The sequence below is a fragment of the Heterocephalus glaber genome, unplaced genomic scaffold (assembly GCF_053883595.1).
Source record: "Heterocephalus glaber isolate CG9 unplaced genomic scaffold, H.glaber_assembly_v1.0 deba00001509, whole genome shotgun sequence".
In the NCBI taxonomy this organism is placed as follows: Eukaryota; Metazoa; Chordata; class Mammalia; order Rodentia; family Bathyergidae; genus Heterocephalus; species Heterocephalus glaber.
In genome coordinates, this window is record NW_028258325.1 from 46,772,610 (window position 1) to 46,785,299 (window position 12,690).

Consider the following 12,690-nt stretch of genomic DNA (forward strand, 5'->3'; position numbering starts at 1 on the left):
CAGCCGCTTTCTACAGGTGAGACCTCAAGTGAACTGCGCTATCCTAGTGTTCCTAGAGGGTACTTTGTATGGAAAGGGGTGTGTACTCCAAAACTTTTGTAGGTTCTTTGGCCAGTTGCCAAAGTGTGACAGAGTCCAACATAGGATTTTTTATACTGTTAGGAGTTGTTCACTGCAGTAAGATAAAATATGATCTCAATGAGAGTATCTTGAATTCTTTTTTTTTTTTTTGGTGCTGGGGATCGAACTCAGGACCTTGGGCTTTCGAGGCTGGCACCGGAACCACTGAGCTAAATCTCTGGCCCCTTGAATTCTGGTCTCCCATGTTCTGAAAGTAACCCTTTACATTTCATTTATTTTCCTTTACCCGGGGATCTCTTTGAGGCAGTTTTCAGATTTTGGCAGTACAACATGAAAGATTAGGATAAGCATTAATGTATGAGATGTTGAAATCTGAGAGTGAATTTTCAGGTAAAAGGTATTTGAACTTGGAATTGACTGGGAGGCCAAAGATTTAAAAAAGCAGAAGATTCTCTCCAGACATGAGGAGTAAGTTGTGTGATGATGGTGTGTGTTTTGTGTGCATGAATGAGAATTTGTAAATGTTGAATTCTAGGCTCCGACAATCATTGTCAGCAGGAGATCAAGCTGCAAATATTTATGTTTTAAAAGTTAAGTTATAAAGCTAGTTAAATCTTTCTAATGACTAGTTTTAATGTTCATGAGCACATTTTATCTAACTTACCTTTTACATTATATTGGAAAAGATTCATCTTAAGCACAGACTGGACACTGGGAATCTGTTGGGGAAGAGGTCTTTATATTCTTTCATAGTGCAAAGGAAAGAAATTTGCTTTCTGGTGAACTGAACAAATTCCTAATCTAGTCTTTAAGACTAGAATGCTAAAAGCTATGAAGGAAATTAAAACCCCTTGTTAAGTTGATCTGTAAAAACATTGTTACTGCAAATTAATTGGGACTTGAGGCCTTTCTTCCAGAAAACAAGGACTTGATTCTCAGGCCTATATTAGGTCCTGAACCTTAATGCCTTGTATTTGTACTTACTGAAAATTGTTTCAGTGAAAATGTATTAGTAATCAGAACTTCTGGTCCAGTTGGGAAGTTCTTCCATTTGCAAAATATGTGTTTGCATGGAACTATTTGAATCTTTTTATTTTCTAGTGCCCTTTCAGTAGAATTGAAGCTAGAATTTCTCTTTTGATAAAAGAACAAAAAGTGAACATGCAATTTGTAAATTGATATTTAGTAACTAGTGATAAACTTGAAATACTAGAGAATATATTATAAGCCTAATTCTAGGTAGTCTTATGAAAATGTATCTCTGGGGATTTAGCTCTGGTTCCATCGCCTGCCTCGCAAGCGCAAGGTACCGAGTTCGATCCCTGGTATCAAAAAAAATTGAAAATGTATCTTCTAATTATTTTTTAAACCTATATTCACATTGGTTTTCAGGATATTTTAAGTTATATTTTTTCCTCTTTTTCAGAGCTGCTTCATATTTGGGGGCTACCTTCTGTTGTTGAAGCTTAATTCATAAGAGGCTGCATTATTTTGATAAGGCTTCTTACAGCTTTGGCTGATGTTTTGCTCTAGTCTTCCAAGAAAGGCCATTTTATTTTTAGTCACTTCTAAAGTCATGTGGTCACTAACTTTGGGGACTGTTTGCATGTGAGTGCGGATACAAATGAAAACCCAAGCTGACCTCGTCACATGGCACCCCATGAATGTTGACAATGGAAGGAATACCTTGTCTGTAGTATACTGTCACTTCTGGACTGAAAAGCTGGGGAAGAAACTTAATTTTCTTCTTTGCATAGATTAGAAAAACTTAAAAAGCTAAATGTGCTGAAGTCTTAATTGGCTTCAGCAGGTGAAGTGAGCTGATAGTGTTAATTCAGATTTAAGAAATTGTCTGAATCTTGGTTTGTGTAGATTTACAATCTACATGCATTATTAGTAAAACAGATAGCTTTTACAGTTCCATGTGTGTACATAAGCTCCCCCACGCCCTCCTAAATCCATTAGTTACTGAACTTTGTAAACTGGCATTGTAACATTACAACAATGTTTTGTTGCACCAATTTTATAAACTTTACAGTGCAATACTTGTTACTTTTCTGAGGCAAACCAAAGGTATATTTCTCAAGGTTTTTGCTGCCTTCTTTAGCAGCATTTGATGGATCTTTTATACATTTGTAATAGATAAAAATAAACCAGATTGCAAATCCTTTTTAAAATCTTAAACCATGTACCAACTTTTTGGTTGAAATTGTGTAGGATAAGTTAAATTGCATTCTCTTAACCAATATGAGTGTATTTCTGTAAGCATAGTTATGTTGAAATAAAGTTGTGAAAAACATGATGCCTTTGTTTATTATTGGTGTAAGTATCAAAGAAGCCACAATTTTCCAGAATTGGAAATATCTTTATGATGATTTCTAAGATTAACAGATGACCCACCTTGGCCAGTATATAGTCTAAAGCCTGTCTTTTTTGGAGGTGCAGGTAGTAGAGAAAACAGTACACCAGTTTACATCATAATTACTTCCAAATCTCTAGTCCCCTTAACAGCTTTATTTATTTATTGGCTCTTGTTTTGTTTCGGGGTTTTCATTTTTGTTTGCTTTCTTTAGTGGATTTTCATTGTGTTAATCAGGGTGGGCTCAAACTCAATCCTGTAGCCTCCCTACTAGCTGGTATTACAGGCCTGAGGCCAGCGCCCTACCACAGTTTCAGTGTGCATGCTCCCTTTTCAGTAGTAGGCCTGGGATTAGTAAATTTTGCTTTGTAATTGGGGGAAAGATGTGTTCAAAGGAAGCTGAGTTAGTGTTCAGTAAACAAGGCACCATGTTAAGGATTGGGATTGGTTGATTGATTTCAGTACTGGGGATTGAGCCCCGGCTCTTTGCACTGAGCTACATCCCTTGCCCTTTTTATTTTTTGAGACATGGTCTTGTAAGTTGCCCAGGCTAGGTTTGACCTTGCTATCCTCCTTTCTCAGGCTCCCAGAGTGCTGAGATGACCTCTCCTCTCTTACTGGTTGTCCCCAGAGCCTTACTCCCATTAGAAGTGTTATATGTACTGGACATACACACTTGACCTCATGCTCCAGTTCTCTTTGTCCTGAGATCTCAATGGAGGGTCATGACCCACGTGCAGTTAACACTGCTGGCGTTCCTGACAGCTCCATAAGGGCAAGTGGCCAGCTTCCCCAGAGCCATGTGCTAGGTATCTAGTGGGAAAGTTTCAGTGTTAAAGAGTATTATCTATCCAAAGGATTGGATGTACACTGTTACCACGAGCTTTGTGGCCCTAGGTCAGACCTGGTTTCACAACAGGCTCTCCACTAGAAGTTGGGCAAATCATGCAGTTGTGGGCCACTACACCGGGCATAGCATTTTTAGATAAACCACTATATTGGTTATGTGACAAGCTCTTCAGGAATGAATCACACTTTAAGGTTAAGGTTTGGATTTTTTTTTTTTTTGTGGTTCTGGGTATTGAACTCGGGACCTTGTGCTTTCAAGGCAGGCGTGATGCCACTGACCTGATCCCCAGCCCTGAATTTGTTTGAAAATGTTCTTGGGCCTGTGGCCTTGCTGTTTGTCCCATCTGATTCATGATTCACTTCATAAAATGCCACTTGAGTTACAGTCCCTTGTGTGGGCCTGTGTTTCCCAGAATCCATGGGGAGTATTGAGAAGATGCTGTGGACTGCAGGAAGGGGCAAGAGCAGTACGTGTCCTGAAAGGGATTTTGTGGTGGTGGTTTTTGTTTTTTTGGAGACAGGGTCTCACTATTTCAGGCTGGCCTTGAACTCACTATGTAGCCTAGGCTGCCCTCAAACTTGCAATGATCCTTTTGCTTCAGCCTCGAAAGTGCTGGGATTACACACCTGGCCAGGGTTTTGTGTTCTTGCTCGGTGTTAAATTTTTTTTTCATTAAATTTTGTTTTTGTTTTTGCTGTACCAGGGATTGAACTCTGGACCTGTGCTTTTGAGGCAGGCTTGGTGCCATTGAGCTAAACACCCGGCCCCAAGAGTTGTTTGGTTTTGTAGTTCATTAAATTTAAGAAATAAGCTGCTCTTCGTGCTGTCCTCCCATGTAGCAGCCCTCCCCCAGCCCCAGCTGTAAGGGCCATTTTCTCTTCACCCTGCACTTCTGGTGTGTCCTTTGTCCTAGTGTCCTAGTGTGCACACTGGTTCGTAGCACACCTGATGCTGAGCACAGGCACTGGCTGGAACTGTGTCTGCTCAGCAGATGGCTACCAGGCAGCCCACCTAGTCCACTCCATGCAGGTGAAGTCAGATACTGAGACTTAATGTCTCAGGGCCTCAGGCCTGGGAGTCCAGAACTCGAGAGGATCCTTGCGTGGTCCCCTGGGCTGTTCCTGGATTGGCCGGTGTGCTCTTTGTTAGAGCCTGGGAAGGCTCAGGCCAGAATGCCCAGAAGCCTGTGCAGAGCCCCAGATTTTAGATTCTGCCAGATCACTTGGTTACCTTTTTTTTTTTTTTGGTACCAGGGATCGAACTTGGGTCCTTGCGCTTGCAGGGCAGGCGGTAAAACCACTGAGCTAAATCCCCGGCCCAGTTGCTTTCATTAACTATGTTATACAGACTCTTCAAACTTAACCATTCAATAAATGCAAAATGAAATTAATTCATAAAGCTTTAAAAGCCATCTTTAGAACTTCTGATTCCTCTTTTTTATAGTTAAGGATAGTTTTCACACTATCTAGTGGGGACAGTTCAAATTGTTTGCTTTTATTACTAAGGGATTAGACCAAGGGCCTTGCACAGACTAGGCAATTATTCAACTGAGTTACAACTCCATCTTTTTAATTTTTAATTTGTACTGAGGATTGAATCCAGAGCCTTCACTTGAGCTATATTCCTCAGCCTATTTTTCTTAGGTCTCACTATGCAGTTCAGGCCTTGGACTCACTGCGTAGCCCGGACTGGCCTTGAACATCCAGCAATCCTGTACTGGGGTTACAGGCATGCACCACCATACTTGTCCCCTCAGCCCCTTTAAGCATTTTTTGACACAGATTCTTGCTAAATTGCCGAAGTCTTAGTCTTGATCTTCCTGCTTCAGCCTTTTGAGTAGCTGAGACTACAGGCTTGTATTGCTATCCCCAGCTCAAATTGCTTCTTTTAGGTTATCAATATTTCATGAAATTTCTGGGATCCTCATGGGAAACTTTGAAAACTCTGAGTTGAACCAGACATAGTAGCGCACGCCTGTGATTCCAGGACTGGGGAACAGAAGCAGGAGGATCATGAATTTGAGGCCAGCCTGGACTACAACAGACCCTGACTCCAAAAAACCAAACACCAAACCAAAACAAAAAGGAAAGCCAAAACCCTGAGTTGAAGGCTGACAGGAACAGAGGGGCCTCCTGACTCACCCGCTCCGGGCATCCCCCCCAGTGCAAGCCTGGTCCTTGCAGGAGCTGTGGGTGTGGGGTGGTGCTGGACAGACTGAGTAGTCCTGGAAGATGGCCTCTGTAGGAAGGGCATCTGAAATTCCTTGCAGTCACAATGGCACCCACCTTTGCCTGTCCTATGTGATGCCGGGAAGAAGAGTTTATAGCACTCAGGACCCCACTCCGAGTCTGCCTCATACTCCCTTTCCTTGTTGGAAAGTGATAGGATATATTTTGAGATATAAAGGCTGCCCCTCCCTTACTTTTCTGTACTGGGGATTGAACCCAAGGCCTTTGCTTTGAGCTATATTCCCAGTCCATTTTTAATTTTTATTTTGAGAAAGAGTCTTACTAAGTTGCCTGGGCTGGGCTCAAACTTGTGACCCTCCTGCCTCAGCCTCCCACATACTATGACATGTGGGCCACCACACCCAGCTTTAAATTGAGTTTTAAAGCTTTTTTTTTTGGTACTCAGGACCTTGCGCTTGCAAGGCAGGTGGTGGCACCACTGAGCTAAATCCCCAGCCCAAAGCTTTTGTTTCTTTTTCCTTAATACACATCATTAAAAGCAAAATATTGCAAAGGGTTTATAATGAAAGCAAGTCTACAGCTTCTGCTCCCTTTTCCTTTTTCATTTGGTGGCTGGGTTATGCAAGGTCAATTTAAATCAGCATTCAGCTCACTTGATAGGTTTGCATTTAGTGTGTTTCATTCAGCAGGAGCAGGTAACATTGATTTTCCCAAGGTTGGTGATCCACTGGAATCTCATGGTGGTTCTACAAAGCCACAAGTTCTTTCTTTTTTTTTTTTTTGGTACCAGGACTCTAACTCAGGACGTTGTGCTTGCCAGGCAGGTGCGGTGCCACTGAGCTAAATTCCCAGCCCAGCCACAAGTTATTTTCAGCCCTGCCAGTCAGCTTGAGTCTGTGCTGCCATTGGGACTTGTTTTGGCCCTTGGCATGAGGCAGGTGGCACAGCCTCCAACTGTTGCTCTTTTCCCCACCACTGTCACTGATCAACTGAGCCTACTTGGTGAGAACTTGGATAGGGGAAGTAAGGAAAGAGGCCTGGCTTCACCATCTGCCCCAGCACCTCAGCTGAAGCTCAAGGGCCGAGGCCAGCCTACTTGCTACCTCTGCACTGCATGTCCCGGGAGGCAGAGTCACTGAGCTGAGGCACAGCAAACTGACTGCTAAAGAATGGGAGCCAGGCTTGTAATCCCTGCACTTCAGGGTGCTGAGGCAGGAAAATTGTCACAAATTCAAGGTCAGCCTGGGCTACATAGCAAGACCCCCCCCCCCCGCCAAAAGAAAAAAAATCCCCAAATAAATGCTTGGTTAAAGTCACTGAGTTTTGGGATGGTTTGTTATTCAGTAATAGATACAGTAGGAACACTCATGTTCTCAAGTCCTGTTACTAAATACGCATTTTGAATTAACAAATGAGCAGCTGTACCTAGGAGTGACTTACCCCGTGCCCAACGGGGGAGTTGGTGGGTATGTGGGACAGTTATACATTGTTCTCCTTTATTGAACAGTCTCTTGTCCAAGTTCTCATGCTGAAAATTTTTAACACATTTCTTAGAATTAGCTTTACATAAAGCTTTATTTGTTCAGTGAAAAAGGCATTTTCTTCAGTGTTTCAATAAAAAAATGTATCTTTTATCTAGGATTTCAAAGGAAAGCAATCCTCATTTCCCTAATTTGCCTACCCATTCACCATAAACCTTAAGGTTGAAGATGGGAAATTGAAAAAAGATAAATCTTTTTAGGACAAATACTAAATTCTGAGAAAAACTGGCATGATGGGTTTTAATTGAGCAGTGAGGAACCCCTTGATATAAAAGCTAGATGTTCCAAGGAACAGAAAGAGGACGAGTGCACACAGGTAGAAAGGGCAGGGCCATTTAAAGAGGGTCAGGACCAAATTTACCAGTTTGCTTTTTGAAACTATTAGATTTGCATGGAAACAAGGAGCGCTCATTCTAATTGCACCAGCAGCACTAGGATTAAGAATTACTGTCTTTCTGAGCTTGGGGATTTAGCTCAGTGGCACTGCACCTGCCTGGCAAGCGAAAAGTCCTGAGTTCAATCTCCGGTACCAAAAAAGAAAAGAAAAGAAAAAAAAGAATCACTGTCTTTTTGATGATGGCGTAGTGGTATAATTATTTGGATGTTCCAGGTTTCCTGTGTATCCAGTATATTCTTTTCTCCATCAGAATTGTGGGTCAGGATCTTCACACACGCTGTGATCTGTCCGTGGTACTTGGCAAGCTCAATGGCCGTGTGAGATTCCAGCCAGCCACTCAAGTTCAGTTCCTTTGGAGCTGTCTGGGGTGGTGAGACTGGAAAACAAGCTGGGAACCAAGCTGGAAACCAAGCTGGGTTGTAGCATTGCTGAGATAGGATGGCAGGGGCACAGCATATCACACACATCTGGAAAATATGCTCAGGGTGGAGTAACTGTACACAGTAGGATTCAGAGGAAGCCAGAAAGAGAATGAAGCTGGAATAACAGAATTTCTAGGGGAACTATCACTACATTTGGAGGTTTTTCAAGTGGGTTTCTCTTCTTAGATGGTAGTGTTTCCTTCCTAAATTGAAAAGTTCTCACCTTTAGACTTATGACAGATTTTAATATATAAAGGAAGTACTGTACAGTGGCTGAAAACACAGGTGCTGATAGAAGTATCCCATACCATGATTACGGTCAACAAATCTATACATGTGTTAAAATCTATAGAATTCTACATTTTTTAAAAAATCCTGTTTTTAAGTACAAGTATTCCACATGGAGCCAAGTGTGGTGGTGCACACCTGTAATCCCAGTACTGAGGGAGGCTGAGGCAGGATGATTACAAGTTTCAGCCCATCCTGGGCAACTTAGTGAGACCCTGTCTCCAAAAATAAATTTAAAAAGGTCTGGGAGTGTAGTTCAGTGCAAAGGCCCTGGGTTCAATCTTCAGTCAAGAGGGAGAAGGGAAGAGGAGAGAGAGAAAAGAAAGCAAAATCCATTATGGGTATGGAGCAAGACTGCCTGGGTTTGTTTGAATCATAGCTGTGTGTCACTTGTTCACTGTGTGACCCTGGGCAAGTTATTTGTGCCTCAGTTTCCTTACCTGTAAATGCAATTAATAGTGTCTCCTGTATGGAGTTGTTGTAAGGATTCTAAACATATGTAAAGCACCTTAAACTGTCTGCCTTGTTGTATGCGTTGTTATAAGAATATGAAGGTAGGGCCGGGGATTTAGCTCAGTGGTTCTGGCGCCTGCCTTGCAAGTGCAAGGTCCTGATTTTGATCCCTGGTACCAAAAAAACAAAAAAAAAAACCAAAACAAAAAGAATATGAAGGTGTATGAAGAAGATACATGGGCTGTCACATGATTGTGATCCCTCTGAGTAGTTGGAAATAACATCTATCGGCAGGGGTTGCTTTTTTTTTTTTTTTTTTTTTTTTTGGTACTGGGGGTCGAACTCAGGACTTTGCACTTGCAAGGCAGGTGGTGGCACCACGGAGCTAAATCCTTGGCCCGGCAGGGGTTGCTTTTATTCAGGAAAGGAAGAAATTCCACATGAGGTCCGTGCAAGGGCTACGAAGCACATTTAACCCATTTATGCCGAAGACGGCAACTTCTGAATTTTTGCATGAAATATATGTTACCTAGAAAAATTCAAGGAACAAGAATTTGAAGAGGAGAAATTTTATCATGTCTTCTCTTTGGCTATTTTCAAGAGAAGGGAAAAACCACCTATCAACTAAAAATCCCCTTCACGTCATTCATTCAGTCATTTGTTCATTTGTTCATCCATTCATGCATTCGTTCGTTCATGTGTTAAATACCTGCTGTTTCCCTGGAACTTACTGAAAGGTTGGGCAGGATGTCACCAGTCTTTCACGTGGGAAGTCCTTGACATATGATGACGCATTCTCTAGGGCAAGCCCCTTTTTCCTAATGGCCTTCGTTTGCGCAGAGTCAGCACAGGTAAGGGGCAGAGGTGCTACCGACCTCTGCTTGAGAGCATGATTCCTCTTCGTACATCTACTACCAAGAGTAAGAAGCCGCGCCAGTCCTTCCAGGCTGACCACACGGAAGTAGGTTCTGAGAATTAACTGGGAAGTAACAGGAAGCTTTTACAAAACAGGAACCTGGGAGTTCAAGTAGGGGGTGTTGTGAGGATGATCTGGACATATTTAGAAGTATTTAGATCATGATGAAACTCTTGTACCTTTTTTTTACCCCCTTGAGACGCGTCTCCCTAAATTGCCCAGGTCTGCCATGATCCTCTTGCTTCAGCCTCCAGGGTATATGAGATCCCGGGCGTGCGCCATCACACCCAGCTAAAACTTTTATACTAAGAAGGAGGATAACTGCTCTCACTGTGTTCCCCGGATTGGCCACAAATAACGGTGCTCTTTGACACGAAAAGGTGAGGCACTTTCCAGCACCACGTCACGATGGTGATCTCGAACTGCAACCACCGGCCACCAGTGGGAGCCTGGCTCAGGCTGTGAGGGCGCCACACGGAGAAAGGGCGGAGGTGCCCTGGACACGAGTCTGGAGTCTGGTTTTTAATGTTTAAGCGTTGCTCTCCGACAGCTGATGATCAACAATCCCCTGGGAGGAGGAAAGCAGCCAAGCGAAATGAAAGTGGTCCTGCCGCTCCGGGCGCCCGGTGCCGAGCGGGAGGGCAGCCCGGAAATGTCAGGCCATCTGCAAGCGCCACCTGGCTGGGCACCGGGCACCGGGCGCGGCTGTGCGGGACCCAGCGAGTGATCGCCGGAAGTGAGCGTCTCGGGTGCGCTAGGCGGACTTCCGCTGGCGCCCGCACAGCCGCGCCCGGGCGGGGGTGGAGATTATAAAAATAGAAAATGGGTTACAACTTCAGTGTGTCTCAGTCACTTCGAAGGAGGTGCTGTTATTTTAGTTTTATTAGAAAAGCAGAGAGATTAAGTCCAACTTTTCCAAAATAAACTTTGAGCCTATTGTCACATAGGAGTACAACTCTCCAGTGGTACATATTTTACTTCAGGTGTCATCAATACAGAAGTGCCATGCCGAACACCACAAGGTTCAGGATCAGGAAACAAACTAGTATAAACTTACTTAGTTGTTTTCTAGTCACTCAAAACAACCTCTGTTCCGTGGAAGTGAGGGACTGTCCTGACGCCCCTTTAATTTCTCCTTGCCTGACCACAGTGTAAATGATTACTGAATCCGGGGAAACCTTCATATTCAGATGAATGGATTAAGAATAACAATAAGAGGGCCGGGGATTTAGCTCAGTGGCTCCGTGCCGCCTGCCTCCCAAGCGCAAGGTCCCGAGTTCGATCCCTGGTACAAAAAAAAAAAAAAAAAAAAAGAATATTAATAAGCCACACACCTGTTACCCCAGCCCAGCACTCTGGGAGGCTGAGGCAGGAAGACTGCAAATTTGAGCTCAGCCTGGGCAACTTAGTGATTTAGTGAGACCTTGTCTTAAAAGAAAAGTCAAAGGGCTGGGGATAGTGCGAAGGCTCTGGGTTCAGTCCCCAGTGCTGCAAAAAACAAACAAAATAAGTAAATTGACTGTAATGGAGAAACCAACAGAACTTCTTTTAAACATTTACCAGTCCAATTATTTAAATACAGGCTGACCAAAAATTGCATATTTTCATTAACTTTTATAGGATAATATGACAGAAAATATAAAAATGACAATTTAATCAAATTCAATAATTTTTCTGTGTATGGTGTATCTTAAAGGATTCAATACTGGGCCAGGTATTTAGCTCAGTGGCACCGCGCCTACCTCGAAAGCACAAGGTTCTAAGTTTGATCCCTGGTACCAAACGCCTACCTAAAAACAACAACAAAAAAGCCCCATTCAATATACAATGTAACATAATCTGGATAGTATTATCTAGTCTCTTTCCAAATTCTTTTTGCATTAATTGTCTCTTTGAACAACACACTTTACACTGTCATATTGGCCTTTCCTTTTTTTCTGTGGTGGAATAATTTTTTCTTCCTTCCTTCCTTTCTTTCTTTCTTTTTCTTTCTTTCTTTTTCTTTCTTTCTTTTTTTTTTTTTTTTTTTGAGACAGTGTCTCACTGTAGTTCAAGCTGGCCTTGAACTCACTATGTAGTCTAGGCTGGTTTTAAATGTATGGTGATCCTCCTGCCTCAGCCTCTGGAATGCTGGGATTACAGGCGTGTGTCACCACATCCAGCTTGCACTATCAGTATTAACATTGTGGAGTTACTAGTTTTTTTTTTTCTTCTGTAATTAAACATAAGGGAAATGAAACAGTATCATTTTCCAATTTTGTCAGATTAAAATTTAGAATGTCTTTACTGTATTTGATCTGTCTACAGTGACAAAACACTTTGATCTTTTGTCCATTTGGTTATAGTACATGGAAAAAATAAAACAGTATTTATTTGCCCAATACATTGCATATTTGGGGCTGAGGATTTAGCTCAGTGGTGCCGCTGCCTGCCTGGCAAGCACAAGGTCCCGAGTTCGATCCCCCATACCATAAAAAAAAAACAAAAACATTGAATATTTGAAATGCACTTGAGCTTTTAAACTATATAAACTGAAAAATTTAGATCTAGCTTGTACAAATCTATATCGCATTTAGTTTAATTACCCTGCATGTAACAATTTTATTTTATTTTTAACAATTTTAAACTTCATGCTTCTTAACTAGTTGTAATGATTACTGTCAAATCTTTCAGTTGTCTCCCTAGTTCTTAGTTATCTTTAATTTTTCTGTTGGCTGCAGTAAATGATTCAGCAAATTTTTCAGAGAAGGTTCTTGGTTGGTATACAGTACTTTCTTAACCCCTCAGTATCTGAAAATGTTTTCCAGTTACCTTCATACACAAATACTAACTAACTTGGCAGGGTATATAATTCTTGGTTCAAAATTATCTCCCCTTAAAACTCTGTAGACATTGTTACTTTATTTTTTGGCATCTAGAATTGCAAGAGAAAAATCTGACTGAGGTCAGTCTTTTATAGGTAACCAGTTTTTTCTGTCTGGATACTTGCAAAAGTTTTTCTTCATCCTTGAAATCTAAAAAAAGTCAACAGGATGTCTAGGTGTTGCTTTCTTTTCACTAAATTTTAATTAAACTTATCCTGTGAGGCCTTTTCATTTGCAGGCCTACTTTATTTCATTTTCATTTGCGTGTTCAACTCTGGAAAATTTTCAGTTACTTTCTTAATTATTGTTTCAGCTTCATTTGCTTTGTCT